Genomic DNA, 13,492 nt, shown 5'->3' on the forward strand with positions numbered 1-13,492 from the left:
GGTGCGGTCTCTACCCTCACTGTTATGGCTTATATTACACACTGCATTTCAAAGTCTGATTTCTGAATGTGGACATAAATCCTTTTTTTTCTAATATGGTAAAAACAAATAAAAAGAAGCTCTACCCAAAATATACTTTAAATGGGACGTATTTCAAGTTTGTGCCAGTTAAGGTCAACTGTAAAGAGCAGGTGATTTTTGCCATTTTTGAACATAGTGGAAGGGAATAATAAGCACTTACACCCATCCTCTCTGCTGGCTCTCTGATGACAAATGGTCAATATACGGAGAACACATATCTCATTTACATCACATGCATAATGTACTCTATCTGGGATACTAGCTTCTTGGGGTTGGCAGTGCCATCTAACACACACGATGATCAGCACATTGTTTGAGGATGTAGTAATCAGAGGAATGTAGCAGTGATGTGGTAACAAGAGGAAATAACGTGGCATAATACTGTACCCATCATTGTTCTCTTGTCATCCTTCCTAACCAGTTCGGTTTCTCTTGGAGCCTAACAAAGGTTCATAAATTTAATAGACTAAAACGTGGAGTTAGGTGCAAGAATACTGCATCTATTCCAGAGCTCCACCGAGAAAAAGGGAAAATAATGACTACATAGAGAATAAGCTGCCCTGAAATCTTTGTGGGTCTTTGCATATGCTTACGTAATCTACAAACAAGATGTGCAACCTTTTACAAATGTGTCTAGTTTCATTTAATCTCATGTGAGTATTTGGGTACAAAAAAGGTCAGATATAGGAAAAAAAATCAAGTCTTCAAAATTATGCAAAACACAAATTCCTAACAAAATATTGTCTGCTACATTGATTAGCATCTTGTTTGCAAAAATATATTCATATCATGCTAACCTCTTCTTGGTTTTCACACATTTACTGAAATGTAATAATCTCACCCATATTGTTCAAGATTTTAGCATGAGTTCAATGCTGCATGCATTTTACAGAGCAGGGTTTGCCAGTTCCTGCTGTACAACCATTTGCAGTGTTCCCAAATAACTCTTACACATGAGTTCAATAAATAATTGGAAGCCCAGATGTTTGAAACGGATATAGCAGATACACTGTAGCTATATTTTAAATACAGCTACTTTCTCTTTGTCCTCTCATCAACTTCACAGCATTGCACCCTGCCATTTTCAGTTCTCTTCTAATTAAACCTAGATGCATGTTTAGTGTGTATGTGTTCCCACACATGCCCCTCACACATTTGGAGCATGTGGAAGCATCCTGTGTTGTTGCTGCTGACTTGAGACATCCCAAAAAGGAATTTTACTTCTTCAGATTGAACTGTAGCATTCTTTGTCCCTTCATTTCACCTCCTGATAAGGAAATTGCTCATATTGAGCAGTGGCTTACCACTTCACATAGCAAAATAACTAGAAATTCTGTGTAAACTTCCTTCTAAGACTAAACCTGTGCTGGAGCATTTCTGTGTCCTTCTATAGCACCATCAAAGCAGTTCAGTGTTTGATAAATGAAATTTAAAATATTAGGTATCAGTAAAAACGGAAAACATTCTAGAATTTGGTTTTAAATTCTAGCTGCCTAATTTTCAGGAACTGAAAGAAATGTGAGAAAATTCTAATATATGACAGTTTTAACTTATTAAATTTAAATTTTCATTGAAGCACACATCTCCCTTCCTATGTAGTTTTTAATCTTATAGATAAAAATTATTCTTTCTAACTTACATGCATTGGTTTCTCCCTCTTTGAAATAATTATATTAATTCCTGAAAAATTCTATGACATTATCAGAGAGAAAAGGTGTGTGTGTGTGTGAGTGTGTTTAAGAGATAGAAGAGTATTATGGCTACAATTGGGAATTTTTAATTTGTATGTTATTTAGTCTGGTGTGCAATGTGACACCAGTTAATTGTATGCTATTTTGTGGTAACTACATGTTAACTCTGTTGGAAGTAATGGTAATTATACTGTAATTGATATCAGTTCTCCCACATCTTTGGGAAACCATACAATTAACACATATCGCCACAGTTGGACACTATCTTTTGTCCTTTGTAATGTTGCCATATTAGAGTACTATTTTAAATAGGTTCCTAAATATTTGCTTCTTTCTTTTAACTAGTTTTAAAAATTTCAATTTTAAAATGACTTTTTAATTTTCATGAAATGTAAATATAACTGCAAAATTTTAACTCTATTTAATTTGAAAGAAAGCTTCTTCCACAAACAATCAAACTTAGACCTGGGTTAATTTTATTATTATTTTTTCATTTGAAAAGTCTTTTGTGACTTCCAATGACATTATTAATATTTCCCATTTCCCAGAAGGAGGATAACAAACTTGACATCAAGAGATTAATCAGTTTTTCTGAAGAGAGGCCCTCTTCTTAGCAGCAATCTTTGCTTTTATGTTACTTTTCTTTCAGACAAAAATGTATTCATTAGTACTACCATAATGAATACAAAATTAGGGGCATAGAGGCATGTTAAAGCCAAATTCAGATTAAAATGTTTCCCTCCGATTTTCCCTGCTTCCCTCTTTTGTCTTCTCCTTCCCATGTGGCCCTTTCCTTCTGCCTCTTTGGCCTGTGGTGGCGATGGAATTTCAGAAGTAGCAAACAAAACCTTTTTGGCCAAGTGTGGGCATGGGTTGTTTGGTTGACTTGTTGGACAAATGGATTATTTTTGAGTCGTTTTTCTTGAGATAATGAATAATTGCTCAGAATCTTTTATGACACGGCAAAGTGATTTTCTTAGTGTGTGCTGCAGTGTTGGTCTCAGAGTGCAAAAGACTCAAGTATCATAGAATCATGACATTTCAGAGCTGGAAGAAACCTTGGAGATAAGTTCAGTCAACGCCCTTATGTTACAGATGAAGTAACCAGGCACTAATGGAGTTTGTAAAGAGCAGATGTGATGCAGAGTAGTGTAGTGGGAGAAGCACGAGTACAGAGAAGTACAGAGATTCAGACCATGTTCTGGATCTGTTACTAGCTGGCTGTGTCACTGTGCTTAGGTATCCTCACCTCTTTGCTCTCAGTGCTCTGTGAATGAGGAGGCCTTTATGGTTCCTTCTAGCATAAAAGCTTTTTCATGCCCCATATATACTTCTTTAATAGATGCAAGTTATTTTTGTAGCACACGTTTCTTTAAATTATAAGAAAATCTCTTAGGTAATGTGATATATTAAATAAATAAATTAAATTAAAAGAAATACATGGTTGCAATAGCTTAACATTTTTCCGTTTTTGTGTTTACTTTATGTTCCTGAGAAAAAATCTTCAAATTTATCAGTTTGCCAGTTAAAATTGAAATAGAAGGTATATGTCTTGAGAAATGTTCATCTTAATTTATATAGCTTTGATGACTTCAACTTGAATAAATACCTGTGTTTCCACAAGCAGTATTTAACAGTACACATTGTAAATTTAAATGGGTATCTGAAATCAGATATGTACATTTTGAACAAATAGATTTCCCAAGGTGCCTTTTTTGGACAAAGACATTTGTTTAGCTGGTCATTGATTTTGACACTCTTTTTTCATATGATAAATGTTAGTATAGTACAGTTTTATTGGTGATTTAAGTGGAGATAGAATTCTGTGGTTTTTAAATCATGTTCAATTTTACTAGTTTGTATAATTTTACAATAGAACTTTTTGTGAACTTGTGACTGAAACAAATAGTTAATCGGAGAATATTCAGGAACAAATCTGCATCATGCCTCTGTACACGAATAAAAAGTTGGAAACCACATATAAGTAACAGTTGGGCTGCCACACAACTGGATATGCTTAAATCTGAACACTTTATAACTCTACTTGGGAGTTGCAAACTTATAAATAACCTTGCAATTGGTTAAAACCATATTAAAACCATATGAGTGAACCAGAAAGCATTTGGTTAAAGGGGTTCAGTAAGCACTATAATCCTGATGAAACGAATTTAATTCAGTGGTTTCCAAGTCTTAAAGGGTCTCATATCTTGAGAGTTTATGCTCCTTTATCATTTAACATTTGATGGTCAGTGACAAAAGTCTAAGTATGTGCTATAGGAGCTGTACATGATGCTGTCCTTGCCAGTTCGCACGAGAAAATACTTGCTTAGTTTGGTATACTCTTCAAATCCTGAGGGAAACTTGTTATACATCATTTGAGAATGTTTTTGAAAGTTCCCTAAAACATATTCACAAGAAGCTCTGTAGACATTTAGTTCGTTTCAGCAGCCATGTGCTGCATGTCTCTTCTGTGCTTGCAGTCTGAGACGGAGATAGAGAGGGTAGTGAGACATTCCCTCAACACACACACTCCCCCGTGGAGCTTTTGGTTTGGTAGAATATATCAGCATCCCGAGAGGTGATGTGAATGGCTTGTGTCAGTCTATGGACTCTATGTCTTGCCTCAAATATGAATCTTCTAGTATTTTGAAACCTTTTGTGAAGCCCTTATAAGTCTTCCTTCCCTTGAAAGGAGATCTTCTCTTTTGAGGACTTTATATATGGCTGACAACAGATAAAATCACCACTAGGTCCTAATGGCAAAAGCTTCCAAGGAATTGCTTTTGAATCTAATGGGACTTCATATCTAAAATTTGCTGCTTTATTATATGATATATTTTGGCCATCCACAAAGCCTGGTTTTATGACATAAGAGGCAAAAACTGCCACCCTTGCTTAGCTTGGGTATTCCCAAACTCCTGTGGAATTATTTTCATTATGATTGTAGTACCTACAAAACCCTCTTGACCAAGTGCTTTATGTCTCTGTTCATATGATTTCACCTGGATTATTTTCCCTAGAGATGTTCTTGTTTCTCTGGAGGAATTTAAGCTGATTAATATGATTCCACTTAACAGTTTATTCTATTATCCTTTCAAAGGTGATTAACATTTTTAACTAAATCAAGGAATGAATTGCTAATGGTGGTTTGCTAAGCAATGCATAAGATGTGTAAGGAGAAAATTTTGGATTGGGGGAGATGGTTGATGTTTTGGAGAGGATTCTTCATATCATACTAGGCAGATTTCCTTTATCTGTATACTAGGCTGACCCTGACTGAAGGTCTCTCTATTGTTTCATGGACTTACATATCTTTTTTTTTTTTATCTTATCTATTTAATAATCTGTCTCACTGCTTTTAGAAACTCTCTGAAAATTAATGTAATTTTATTTAAAGTATAATTAAAATGCAAGAAAAGAGGAAAATAATTTTAGCCGGAAATTATTCAATTTGTTGATTTTGCAACCAGAGTGCCTAATATGTGCCGATAGCATGAAAGGCATTGATGATAAAAAAATAGTAAGCCATAGATCTTACACTTAAGGATCAAGTTGGGGAGCTGTGTAAACAGACATATAAACTAATAATTCTGATACAATTTGCTATAAGCATGGTGTGGTGATGGGACAAAAGAGAGGGTGATAAATCTGGCTGTGGCTGCTAGAAGACAGTCAAAAAAGGATTTGGTCTGGAAGAAATGTTTTATTTAGGTCTATAAAGGATTAATTCTGATGTCACCAAGAAGTGAAGGGCATTCTAGACAAAAGGGAATGGTATATGCAAATACACGGGCGTGTAATATATCATAGCTTGTTCAGAAACTCCACGAAGTTCAACCTTACTGGAATATAGAATATAAACCAGAATCTGTAGGACATAGTATTGATGAGGACAGCAGGGGCCAGATCATCAAAGGTCAACAAGCTATACAGAGAAGTTTGGTTCTTATAATTCAGGTGATGGGAAATAATTGAAGGGTTATATTATACATAGAGAATAACAAGATCCAGGAACTGCATGGTTACTAGAATGAGATTTAAATTTAGTTCTGAGATGCTTAACAGTCAATATGAAAAGGAAAGCATCTCTGGTTATATAGGTCCATTCTTGCTATAGGAAAATGGATCAGGACACTATCTTCATTAGTGTTTAGCTTGGAAACATTTAGCAAACACTAAATAATATCTTTAACAGGGGTGGATACCTTTATGAGGTGCTTTATTGTTCCCAAATCACTTGCACATGTAATCGTTCATGTAATTATCACAGCCCTGCAGCATGAGCATTTTCAATTCCATTTAACAAATGAAGAAACAGGTTCAGAGAAACCATGTGGTAATTAAGTTGCAGAGCTATGATTCTAAACTCACCCAGCACAAATGCCTATCTAAATTTTGGTAAGAGACTTTAATAAAGTAAAAAAATTCTGAGCTTCACCTTCTTCTCTTGTAAAATTGATCGCAATGGTAGTATTTTCCTTGTAGGACCCATATGAGGATTGAAAGAAATGCTCATTGGAAAGAGCTTTGCACATAGTATATGATAAGTAAGTGACATTCTTCCCTACTACCTTTCCATTAGATATATTTGTGATGTGGGGCAAAAACAATTGGAAAATTCAGGTCTTAACTAGTTCATGAGTCTTGTATAATTTTGTTTTTAAGAATGAATTAAAAGCTAGACAAATTAATAGTTTTAGCTGACAAAATGTTATTTAACAATGAACCTCATTTCTCCCAGCCATAGCCTTTATTATCCTATTACTGCGTCTGAAACCATTAAAATGTCACTATGAAAGTAAATTCCAGTGCCTCCAAAATAACTCCTTCCAAAAAAGAGTCACCTTTTGAAAAGTCTATGTGGTTACTTTCAAATGTAAAGCCTACATTTTTATCGTTCATTAAATTACTAAATGTCTGCTACAGGAGCAATAGAGCTTGTTAAGTGAAAAAGGGAACCCAGGTGTGGTTAAGTAGTATTTATTAAGAATCACATCACAGTGAGATTTCTCCAGAGCAAAGAGATAGAGCAAGTCTTCACCTCTCTCAACATTCTACTTAGCATTGTACTCCTTTTTTTTTTTTTTTTACTATTTTATTTTGAAATTTATACCACTTTTTTAAGCCAACTATTTGTGGCGGTTAGTATACTCTTTTGCTAATGTTTTGCCAAGACTTTGCAAAGATACAAGTACTAAGCTGCAGAAATTCCAAGTTAGACTCAAAAACCTCTTTTTCATATAATCTTTTGTTTGTAATCAAATTGTGTTCTTTTGTGTTTTTCTAAAATTCTTCATTTCCTTTTTATACAAAATAGCTAAGATGTTGTTCTGGATTTCCTTCTTCTGATTATTATTGCCCAAAGATAAATCACCAATTCTGTGTGGATTGTTGAGTTTAAACATCTCTTTCACAAGCTTGCAACATTAGAAAATTTGTAATTCTTGCTTCTTTTGGACACTCATTTGTACAAGGTTTTTTTTATATAAGTGGGTAAATCTATTAAGCAGCCTGTATCAACCTGTTAGTATTTATGGGTACTAATACTAAATGTTGTGTAAGATACTGTAATGATCTGGAGGCCTTATGGACCCCAGAAGATCATGGTCTTAAAGTTAATCCATTCCTGTGGGTATAAACCTATTGTGGGTGGGACCTTTTAATTAGGTTATTTCAGTTGCAGCGTGCCCCAGGTGGGTCTTAATCTGCTTGCTGGAGTCCTTTATAAGAGGATGAAATTCAGAGAAAGGCACAAAGAAAAAAGCCACAGAAGCTGAGAAAGAAAGCCATAGATGGAGCAGCCAGAGCTGAAAGCAAAGAAACGTGGGAGAGAAGGGAGAGACCAGCAGACGTGCCATATGCCTTTCCGTGTGACAGAGTAGTACGAGATCACTGGTAGCCGGTCTTTGGGGAGAAAACATCGCCTGCTGATGCCTTGATTTGAACATTTTCATGGCCTCAGAACTGTAAGCTTGTAAGTTAATAAATCCCCATTGTAAAAGCCAACCTGGTTCTGGTATATTGCATCTTGGCAGGTATAGTGAACTAAAACAGATACATAGAAAAGATGTAAGATACAATCTATAGCTTGAAAAATCTTGTTTTATTGGGGGAGGCTTAGCCCTAAAAATGAACCAAAGCCCAATTCTTTACTTATGTGGATAGAATGCAAATTTTTGTATATCGGAAAGGAGGTAGTTCAGAGGGGTCATAGAGTCTGTGGAAAACTCAGGCTTTTCAATATGAGTAGCAGTTGTCACAGAAGAAGGGACAAGGAGGAATGTCCTAGCATCCATGAGGAAGAGGTGGTGGGCATAATTGGAGTATAGTTGTGAGAAGGTGAGTCACTGTCCACACCATGCTAAGGATATATGATGGGAAAGTTGGAGTTGTGGGAAATCAAGTTAAGACATGTGAGGAGCAGTGTATGAAGGACCTTTGACACCCAGGTAGAGGAGTTTAGATGAAAATGGAAGGGTTTGAATCAGAAACATAAAGTGGAGCTCTGTGAGGAGCGTGAGTGGACTGGGGTGGGGGTGGGGGGGTCAGTGCAAAGGATCAGGCAGACCAGAAAGAGGGGCAGCAGTGATCTAGGCATGCGGGACTGAAAGCATGTGCTAGAGTAGTGAGTGACAGCAAGTGAGAGGACATGGAGGAAAGGGAGCTTACGAGAGACTATATGAAAGAAGAATCAGCAAGACTGGATGATTGACTGGACATAGTGGATTAAGGAAAGCAGTAGGCAAATAGCACTGACCAGTTGGTATTGCTGTAGACAGAAGAAGGGAAAGGAAGTTGGGGAAAGGCAAAGCTATTTTTGTAGGGAAGAATTTACTTTCAGTTTAGGGAAGACTTCTTAAGTTGGAGATGTCTGAAAATATACAAGTGGTAATCAAATGTTTGGAAAAATTGAAGCTTGGAGTTGGGATGAAATGACAATATTTCTTTTGGGTGGTAACCAACAACTTAGACATAGCTGAAACTTTGAGGATAGATAGTATCTCAGAATATTGTGGTGGGCTTAGAGAATTTCAATTTATAATAGATACATTTGTTATTTCTTTTAAAATACTGCATTTCAGGGGTACACTGACATGACTGGTGGGGCTGTAGCACTAACAAATCTTTCCTGCAAAATTTCTTATTATTACACATTTGAACAATTTTAAGCCTTTATTATTTAAATTTTTATTTTAAGATATAACAACAAAATTCTCATTTACTTAAAAGAGAATCATGTCACAATCCCTGTGTAGAAGATAGGTGTTCTAAATTTGTGATATGAGCATAGAATTTTCTAATTGTCATCTACTGTGTATATATAAATAGAATATTTGACAATTACATGTATTTAATAACCATTTAATTTATTAAACATCTAGGTTTATTTAATAGTGTCAGTGTAGAGTATCCTAATTATGTATTTTACATATGAAGATAATATGAGATAATTTTTTTTTACCCATTTTAACCATGATATAGGTAATGACCCCTTATGCATATGTTCTGTGGCCGCCACAAATGATCCATATTCGGACATTCGTTAGAGATGGGTTTTTATATAAAGGTTGATAAAATATCTCTCATTTAGACCACTGGAATAAAATATATCTCATCATTGTTCAGTCATGTTTATATAAATGAAAACAAGGACAAAAAAAAAGCCTCTCAGCATGTGACATTTTCCAATTCAGTTTGTAGAATAGAGGACCATGTTGAAATAATTTGAGGCATGTATAGGTTGGTTAGACCTGGCAATCCAGAAGGGAGGATGACCAGTGCCTCATTATACTTCATGTGTTGTTTTTCAGGAGACGGCTGTAATCAGTCATCTCGCATATGATTTGGAGAAGACTTGTCTCACTGGCAAGCAAACTGTTATTTAAGTACACAATCCACTCTACTACTGAAACAGTTTTGCCAAACTTATCCAAGTATTCTCACATGCTTAGAGATGGTATAAATATCATTTATAGCTAGCAGTTTTCTTCAGACTATATGGAATGTCTTCCTGCTGCCTGATCTAAGTGTCCCAGTTTACATTATGGCCTTTACTGCCTCTGTTTGATGGAGTGATCAGTAAAAATTTAATGACACTATAAAATAATAAAAATGTCATTAATTTACCACGGATCTTGGATGCAGTGGTTGTAAAGTTACATTAATAAACAGAATATTTTTTACAACAAAAAGCATTGTTACGTGGGAACGTATAAATAACACACATAAATTTAAGAGCAATTTTACTGTTAGCACACACATTATTATGGAATAGCCAATAAGTGTATAAAACATAGTATATAAAATTTTATTAAAATATACTGTGCACATCAAAAATTCAGCTTTTATCTAAGTGCAAAGAAAAGCCATTATTGTGTGCTTACTGTTCATTGCTCTTCTTTCCCAAGATCACAATTTTATATTTGTTGCCAGTAAGAGGAAGTTGATTTTTCTTCGTAGATGAAAACAAGCTTCTGTTCTTTCAGTTACCCCAAATCTATTCTCTCTCCACCGATGCAAAGATAAAATTGATCATTCTTGCCATGGTAGGAAGGGGAAAGTTGCTAATTTAATGCAAAGTTAAAAATAATGTCCAGGGTTTTGAATGGTTTGTTCAGTGACTCTGGAAATAAGGGATAATAATGTAGCAGTCTATCTGTCATCACTGAGGCTGCCCCGTCATTGACACTGATAATATGTGAAGATGATGGATGCTACCGTCTTGTGGCCTGTAACATTTAACATTCATCAGCTCTCACTAAAGGGGGCTTTATCATTTAAATATCTTTATTTAATATGCAACATCTACCTCATACATCATAATTTCAAAGCACTTAGCTAGCCAACAGTCTTACAACACAGTAGAGCTGACTAATTTTTTTCAATAACTTTTATATTGCCTCTATGTTTGTGGCTGACAATGCATAAGTAAGTGTCTGGTCACATTGCTGTGTGTAAAATGTGCATTTCACTGCCAACATGAAGATTTGGGAATTTTCTTGGGGGGTTGGGATTAAATTAATATTAAGGTATTTTGCTTATATCTTCAAAATATCTTACTTGGGAGCTATGCTCATTATGGAACTAGTTCAAATGTGTGGAGAATTTGGAGTTAAGAGCTTGCCACCCACAGTTTACATTTCTTCCATATAGGGGCATCCCTGTTGGCACTTATGGCCAGAAGTTGAAGCCTCTTAACTAAAGTACCTTTGCCCTTCTCTCTCTGCCCACATCTACATCTTGGATTTACTAGGCTCATGTTCAGCCTCACTGGTGAAATCTAACTTGAAGACATCAGGTCCTCTTATCTTATGATTATGTAGCTGGCAAATAAATATTCTGAGATATTCTTTGATGAAAAGAAGGAAACCTTCTGGGAGCCTAGGTGGAAATTTCTATGAAAAGGCATAGCTTTGTTGGGTCCTTTTTCATCTCAAACAGAAGTGCTTAATATTACCAAATTTAAAATGCAGTCCTCTGCCCAAAACAATTTTTATCATTGATTTATTTTCTGCCTATTTAACAAGTGTTTCATGGGATATTCTTCCTTGACTTCTATTCTGTCAAAATATTGATATTTTATAGGGAAAGTATCTCTGCAGAAGAATCTTTTTCAATGAAGTCAGAGAAAATGTATGACTTCAAAGACACTGTGAATGTGTTGTTGAATGCTCTGGATGTTTTTTGTTATGATTAAAAACAAGCTGATACTACTGAATTGTGAGTGTACTTCATTTTTTTATAAAAGAAAAGATATTATCATCATGTAAGCTTTGTTGTCTTAGGATTTTACAAACCATGGCATGTAATTTTCCCTCTTCTCCTTCCTTGTCAAAATATTGATATTCTTTCAGGAACTTTATTTTCTTTCTTTTTTTAATTTTTTTTTTTTTACTGAGAATATTTTCCAGTAAAATCAAAGAGAATGAATGACTAGAAACCTACTTGAAATATGCATTTTGATAGGTAGCATGGTCTGTTGATTTTCAGAGAAAGCTGTTTTCCCCCCATGAAAATACAGTTAAAGGTTGTTCTTCCAAGAAGATTGCAGGTGTCACATCAAAACTCCTTTTGCGTTTAACATGGGGAAAGCATTCACATGCAAATATTTAAAATGTGAAACAATGTGATAAAACAAAGGTTGAATATTTTGCTTTCCCTGCTACTACTCATCTTCACTTTAATTCTTTTTTCTTTACATCATGACAGCCAAAAGTGCTACTTGAAAATAGAAGTTGGCTGATTAAAAGCAGCTGTCCTCCTCCCAGACAGAAACTCCCACATGGCTTGTGGTTGCTTTTCGTTGTGTCCTGCATCTGGGTTAATTTGTTCTTGTGCAGCAGTGTTTTCACATAAGATATTGGGGAACAAGACCCAATTTGGTTTTTATTTTCATTCCATTTTCTACAAGTGTCATATTTCAGAGGTTCTCCCCCCGCAACACTATTGTAACTGGTTAGTTTTACCCACTTGGGGAAATTCATTATTATAATTTTGTTGCAAATCTTTCATAGAAATGGAGCTAGATTAAAGCAAGGTTTATACTGTGTTTTCTTCTAGCACAGATTCCAACATATTCTATTATAAAGGGGAACTGGAAGACTTCCTGCACAATTTGATGGAAATTAATTATAGAAGTATAATGATATTCAAAAATAATCATATTAGAAAGCACAAATGTAGTGAGACTGTATAAATGAAGCACAGCCTCTATCAAGTAATTGTATGTTTGCTCTTTAAAAATATTTCCAAGTTTCTAAACATCTTACAGAAAAGAACACTCAGAGTGCTTCCATCTAATGCTGAACATGCTCAGTACAGAACTAGGTCATTGAACAATAGACTGAACAGCAATCAGCACTCTACTGCTGCATAATGCATTAAGTATAACATGCAGAAACCATTCCCAGTGCTGGAAGCTGCTATTTCATGTCTGTAAATTCAAGCTGACATGACATTTAATATTGTTTCATAGTAATGAACAACAAGGTTTCATTCATTCATAAACCTGACACAAAGTCAAATTTGAGTCTGGAGAGTAGCAAGGAGGAGAGGAGGGATGTGTGCTATGTTTCTGCATACAAGAACGCCACCTTAATGACGGTCATGAGCCCCCTGCCACGGATCTAGTGGGCTGTTGGGGGGGCATTCATTGTGATGCTTCAGACTCTTGTTTCTAAAAGAACTGGTTAACAAGTAAAATGTCTTCGAATTTTCCTCCTATAATGGCAGGAGTATCTAACTTTCCTGACTTGATGGCTGCCTAGGAATGCTGTCCTGCTTTTCAGTTCTCAGGAAGTCACAGTTGAAAGTCCTAGGCAAAATAATAGTATCAGTGCAACCATCTAGCTGCCTGCCTTGAAATATTTGTCCTTGAAATCCTCTTGCATAAAATTCTGATTTGTATTTTCCTAGGAATACCAATGCAAACTTTGATCTCTAAGTGGGAAAATTCCTCTCCCATTAAATTTAGCAGTTTATTTTATTAGGAACAGCCTTTCAAGTTTTGCATCTCTGGCTCAATCCTCTCAATTGCATTCCTTTTCCATTACTGGAGAAAATCCATCAGGAAAAAATATGTGCAGTATAGCTCTGGCAGGTTTCCTGTCACAGGTTTCCTTTCCTTACAGGTACTGTGGTTTAGATGCTGCCAGCACTGTCAATGCCACAATCAGGCTTTAATAGACTCTTCCTGAAAGATTTTCAAAGCCCAAGTTAGT

General features: G+C 35.5%; 1 protein-coding gene across 16 annotated transcripts in view; it reads left to right on the forward strand.

The window, feature by feature from the left end:
* SOX6 (SRY-box transcription factor 6) overlaps positions 1-13,492 on the forward strand; it is a 652,380-nt gene that overhangs the window by 591,206 nt on the left and 47,682 nt on the right. The gene's annotated exons all lie outside the window — the stretch shown is intronic.

This window comes from Choloepus didactylus, chromosome 6 (assembly GCF_015220235.1).
Source record: "Choloepus didactylus isolate mChoDid1 chromosome 6, mChoDid1.pri, whole genome shotgun sequence".
NCBI lineage: Eukaryota > Metazoa > Chordata > Mammalia > Pilosa > Megalonychidae > Choloepus > Choloepus didactylus.